General features: G+C 45.5%; 1 protein-coding gene across 2 annotated transcripts in view; it reads right to left on the bottom strand.

Moving 5' to 3' along the window:
* PRDM2 (PR/SET domain 2) overlaps nucleotides 1-130 on the bottom strand; it is a 65,926-nt gene extending 65,796 nt beyond the window's left edge. For both annotated transcript variants that reach the window (XR_006416827.1, XM_044452280.1), the window contains exon 1: nucleotides 36-130. The gene's annotated coding sequence lies outside the window, so the exon portion shown is untranslated. The remainder of the gene's footprint in view (nucleotides 1-35) is intronic.
* Nucleotides 131-5,271: the final 5,141 nt, after the last annotated feature.

Below are 5,271 nucleotides of genomic sequence, written 5' to 3'. Positions count from 1 at the left end.
CCCGCGCCCGCCGCGCCGCCCCCGGCCTCGCTCACCTGCGCGCCTCGGCGCCCGCCCGGCTCAGAGCGACAGGCCCCGCCGGCCCCCTCCGGGCGCCATTTTGTCTCCGGCCCGGAAGTGACGACGGAGTGGGCGGGGCCCCGGAAGGGCGTGGCGCGCCCGCCGCCGGCCGCAGCGGCAGCAGGTTGCGCGGCCCCTGGAGTCCCGGGGCGGGGGGAGGGGGGGAGGGAGGATGCTGGCGCGCGCCCCTCGCAGCCGCGGGTCCCGCAAGGTGCTAGTCCTCAGTGAGGGCCCTGCAGCTCCCCCTCGCGGTGGGCCAGAGGGCTGCGTCGAGGGGGCCGAAAGCCTTTGGCAGCCGCCTGCTCACAACACCCCAGCTCAAGCCGCTAGTTCTCAGTGGGGACCGGGCAGCATCAGGGTAGGGACTCTCATGAGCCTTTTCTGCAATACTCCCACCTGCTCCCTACCCAATTTCTAATCCTTCATGGTAATCGGGGCATTTCGTGCCCACTGAGAGGCACTTGGGTTTGGGGGCTGTGCTGGAGAGGAGTACCCTGCACGGCCTTTCTTCGATGTGTCCCAAACACACCCCTCTGCCTTAGTGAGTGTCCAGGGGAGTGTGGCGATTACATCGCAGAAAGAGGGAATACTTCCAAGTATCGTCACAGCTTCACCTCACTAAATGACCAGGCACTTCATGCGCACTGAGAACTAAGAAGCTGAGGGACGTGCTGAGGAAAACGCCACCCCTCCTTTTCAGTACACGTGGCACATGTTCCTAGTCCTCAGTGCATGTCTGGACAGTGCCCATCCACTAAAGCCAACTCTCCAATGCTCATCTTCTTCAAAGAACTTTTTTCCCCTTCCACACATCCTTTCTTTGAATGTGTGTTAATTTGACTTGATTATTTCTAGAAAATTTTACGGGAAAAAAGCTCCTACAAAAATAATCTAAACCTGTCTTTATTTAATAGTAATGTTATTCATCTGAACTTTTGATAAAATATGCCTTTAAATAGTACCAGCCCAATAACCTTGCATATATATTTTAAACTTTTTTATTTAAACAAGTTCTCAGTTAATTTTGATTAATTTATTGGTTGTGTTTATTGTTGTGCGTGAGTATATTCTATTATGAGGTGTTCTCTATTATTTTATTGTTTTACCATTTTATCTGATTAATAACTGTTTTATGTATGTTTTATGGCAGTCTAGTGCTGTAATCTGCCCAGAGAACCTTCGGGTTATGGGGCAGCATAGAAATGGAATTAATTTAAATCAGTTAAAAAAGCATTCTCTTTTTTGCTGATGCTTGGTTTTGTTGAAAGATTGTAACAATCAAAATTATAAATAATAAAAATCCACAAGCTGCTATGCTGGTTCACTACGGAAAAATAAAGCAATGCATCTGAAATGAATAGAACTGAAGGAATACCTTTCTTAAGATACTTGTGTTAATCATTCCAAGTGTTTCTTACTCCGAGTGTGCAGGAAAATGGAGCCACACATTTTTTTCTAAATTGAAAAAAGGAAAAAAACGGTGCCTCTAATTAGGCTATTACAGAAACTCAGAACTCCTTCTTGGATCACTGCCTTGCCGTGGCGAAGGGGCTTGCGTAGCTCAATGGAGCCATGAGCTGTGCCGTGCAGGCCACCCAAGACGGATAGGCCATAGAAGGGAGCTCTGACAAAACGTGATCCACTGGAGAAGGAAAAACGGTGCCCCTAGTTTACATTGTAGAAATAAAGAAATTAGGCTATTATAGTAACACAGAAACAGAGCGAGTCAGAAGGGGTCTCCCGGGCCATCTAGTCGGACCCCCGGTATACAAATGAAATAAACCCCATGTGGCTTATTTTATTTTATTTTATTATTTAAAACGTCTATCCTGTCTGCCACTGAGATCTTGGGATGGTCTTACAATAAACGGGATAATACATCTTTCAATAGATCTCCACTCCCTCCCTGCCCAGTCCACTTAAGAGTATAATGGGGAAAAGAGGATTCTGAGATTGGGCAGTACCAAATTGGTGGCCAGTTTTTAGATTTGATATAAAATCTTCTGGAAAGTGTTTATAGCTGCTGGAATTCACAGCTTAGTGGCGAACTTGGCCCCTGAACCATTTTGCTCATGCTCTGTCCTCCAACGAATTAGGTCTACTCGCTTTTCCTCCAAAGCTGGATCTTGCCCCACTGACATCCAACGTTGCTGGTCTGGGTTAGTTTTTGGCCCAAGGCGCCGGGCAGAATAGACCAGGCGTCTCCCGGGTTTAGGACCTGTGGGCAACATTTGGGGATTTGAGAAGCTACCCTGGGCACCCTCGCAAAATGTCTAACCTGTGGATCGTTGCTTTCACTCCTCTTGATCTTAGACTGCATGTTACTTAGCAAAAATATTTGTGTGTGTGTGTGTGTGTGTGTGTGTGTGTGTGTGTTGGACACCACGATGTCTCCTTAATATGGGATGATCTAGTCCAGCCTGTTGTCTCTGTTGCAGTCCAGCAAACGCTTCTTTTGGAGACATGTCAGCATTTCTTGTTTTTGGAGGGGGCTTCTCAGGAGGGTATGATGAAGACATGGGTTAGAAACGTAGAAACAGCGCGAGTCAGAAGGGGCCTCCCGGGCCATCCAGTCTGACCCCCGGCTCCAGCCGGCTCCGCTCACGACATGCCCACCATGTGCACGTCCAGCCTGTCACAAGGGTTCTCCAAGCCCATTTTCAGCTGTCTGGATGAAGTGCCCCCGAAGGAGAGGGAAGGAGGCGGGAGTGCTGTTTGGATGTGGCTTCACCCACCAGCCCTAGCCTCATCCTCTCTCTCTCTCTCTGTCTGGGTTTTGGGTTGTTGGAATGAAACGTTTTGGAGGAGGGAATGTAAACATTTCTATTTATATATGTCTTCCCCCAGTTGTACATTTTGACTTCCATGCACCGGCGTTAGTGAATTTGGCTGTTCACTTAAACTGAAGAGAGGTTTTCTTTTTAATTCATTTTACTGTACTTATACTTAAAGAGTCTGCTGAAAACTTGTCTCTGTCTACTCTGAAGTAGTGAGGCTTGTTTCCAGGTAAACGTGCCTGAGGTTGCTGCCTGGATTGCATGCAAAACGGACAAACCCTTCCTACAAATGTACAGTCTCATGTCTGAGTTAGAGCTAATCGTTGGCTCCCCAAGCGCAAGACGTATTTTCTTTGGAGTAAGTCATAAATATGCTTTTTAGCACTGGGGCCCCCTGCCTCTCTTTCTCTGTGAATCTCATAGAAAAATGGAAGTTGCACATTCCTTTATTTTTAAAATTCTCAATAAATCTTGCCACTAGGTGGTGACAGAATTCTATTTCTCTCTCTCTCTCTCTATTTTTTTGTAAATAATAAGGAACAGAAAATAAAACAAGGGCATCAAAAAGAAAAAGTTACCAAGGGACCATGTAATACAGTTGCTTATAAAATTAAATGTGAGAAGTTCTGCAAAGAATCAGCAGTCGACATTATTTCATCTAAATGTATAGCTGCAATTTTATATGATAATACCTATAGATAATGCTCAATTAACTTGATAAGTAGCCAAATAAAACCAATAATTTCACATGGAAAATTGCTTTAACATAGACGACAAGTAAACTAAAAATCATCCCTGAGCATATCCAGAAACCAAATTAGAATTAGAGATATTTTCCCTCTTTTCTCTCTACTAATAAAATAATGTTTATCAAGCATCTAGTTGCCAGCAACGTGCTGTTCCCAGTACCTTGAAAATAATTCTTTTTGCAGCTGTGCAGCAATGCTCAATAGCCTACAATTCTTCTGGAATGGGCACAATCCAGGCAATCTGTTCAATATGCATCCCAGGGGCTGCTCTGGACTTTATGACTGCCATCCTATAAAGGGGCAGTCTCCATGGGGACACCCCAGACAAGCAAAACATGATGCAACATAATTGCTAGTAAAATAATTATGCAAAGTTCTGAATTACATTTTGATATCTGTGCTGTTGTAGCAATTATAGTGCACAAATTCTCATGTATGGGCAGAAATCCTGCTTAGACATGGCCGAGAGTTAAGTCCCATTGAATAGACGTCCATAGGATCTCATGGTTAATATTTATTTCTGTGCTGCTAGGAAACTCCAGTGTTCCTCTCACTTTTGTCTCATCTTGTTTTAAGAGCAGCAGATTTATCGATTGATAAAGAGTTTTAAGAGATTTATCGATAGAGAAATCAAGCTTGTGATCATACCAGGATTTGATTCATGTGGTGCTTTGCCAAGGTTCAGGAGCATTCTTCAAAGCAACCCAAAGGGACCTTGTTCGGTCACAACCATGGTTGTCGTTTTTCATAGCGTTGGATCAACGTGTGTTTTGGTCCTACAGAAGAGGCTGAAAGAACGCCAAAGCCGAACGCCTCCTATCCTAACACAAGAAAAACCTTGCTTCAGCTGGAGCTGGAAAGGGGGAGAGCACAGAACCACATGCAAAAGAGGCCGGCCAGGAACAGGGCCAGACCATCCTCTGCCACTCGGTGCTGGTAGCTTCATCCCATGGCTGGAACCATGTCCTCCTCTTTTCGGATGAAATATGCTGTCAGGCTGGAATGTGAAGGGCTGAACAATTCAAACACACTTCATTACTCCAAATACAGATGGAGGATAACAGGAAATGGTTCGCTTTGTAATCTGAATGAAGCTGCAGCCCTGCGGGAACACCATCTGGAGAGGAGTTTTGATGATCAGGGACGCTAACAGTACTTTCATATCTGCAGTTGCCCCCTGTTGTCTGTGGACTGGTGCCCACTTCTCATAAAACATAGGAACAAAGAAACAGAGTGAGTCAGAAGGGGTCTCCCGGGCCATCTAGTCTGACCCCCAGCTCCAGCCGGCTCCGCACATGACATGCCCTCCATGTGCATGTCTAGCCTATCTTTGAACACCCTCACAATGCCATCCTGACTTTTGCAATTTGTGGGGTTGTTAGAGAATTCATTTTTCCTGTGTTTTGCTTGAGTGTGTCCATATAAACAGGGGAAAAGATAGATAGGGATTTCCATCCAGATCTCCAGGGGCTGGTATATGTGTTTTTGCAAAAAGAAAGAAAGAAAGAAAGAAAGAAAGAAAGAAAGAAAGAAAGAAAGAAAAACCCAAACCCAAGGACAGGCAGAGGGCCACCTCTGCAAACAACCCCAGTCGCTCCCTCTGAGTGTTGACAAGGTATTTGTGGTGCCACATCCATAAGAAAGCAAATTCTTAAAATATGCACCCAAATATTAGACTCACAGCT

The sequence above is a fragment of the Varanus komodoensis genome, unplaced genomic scaffold (genome assembly GCF_004798865.1).
Source record: "Varanus komodoensis strain SLA01 unplaced genomic scaffold, ASM479886v1 scaffold71, whole genome shotgun sequence".
Lineage (NCBI taxonomy): Eukaryota > Metazoa > Chordata > Lepidosauria > Squamata > Varanidae > Varanus > Varanus komodoensis.
Note: the sequence above shows the minus strand (reverse complement) of the source record. Positions and strands in the feature narration are given on the sequence as shown.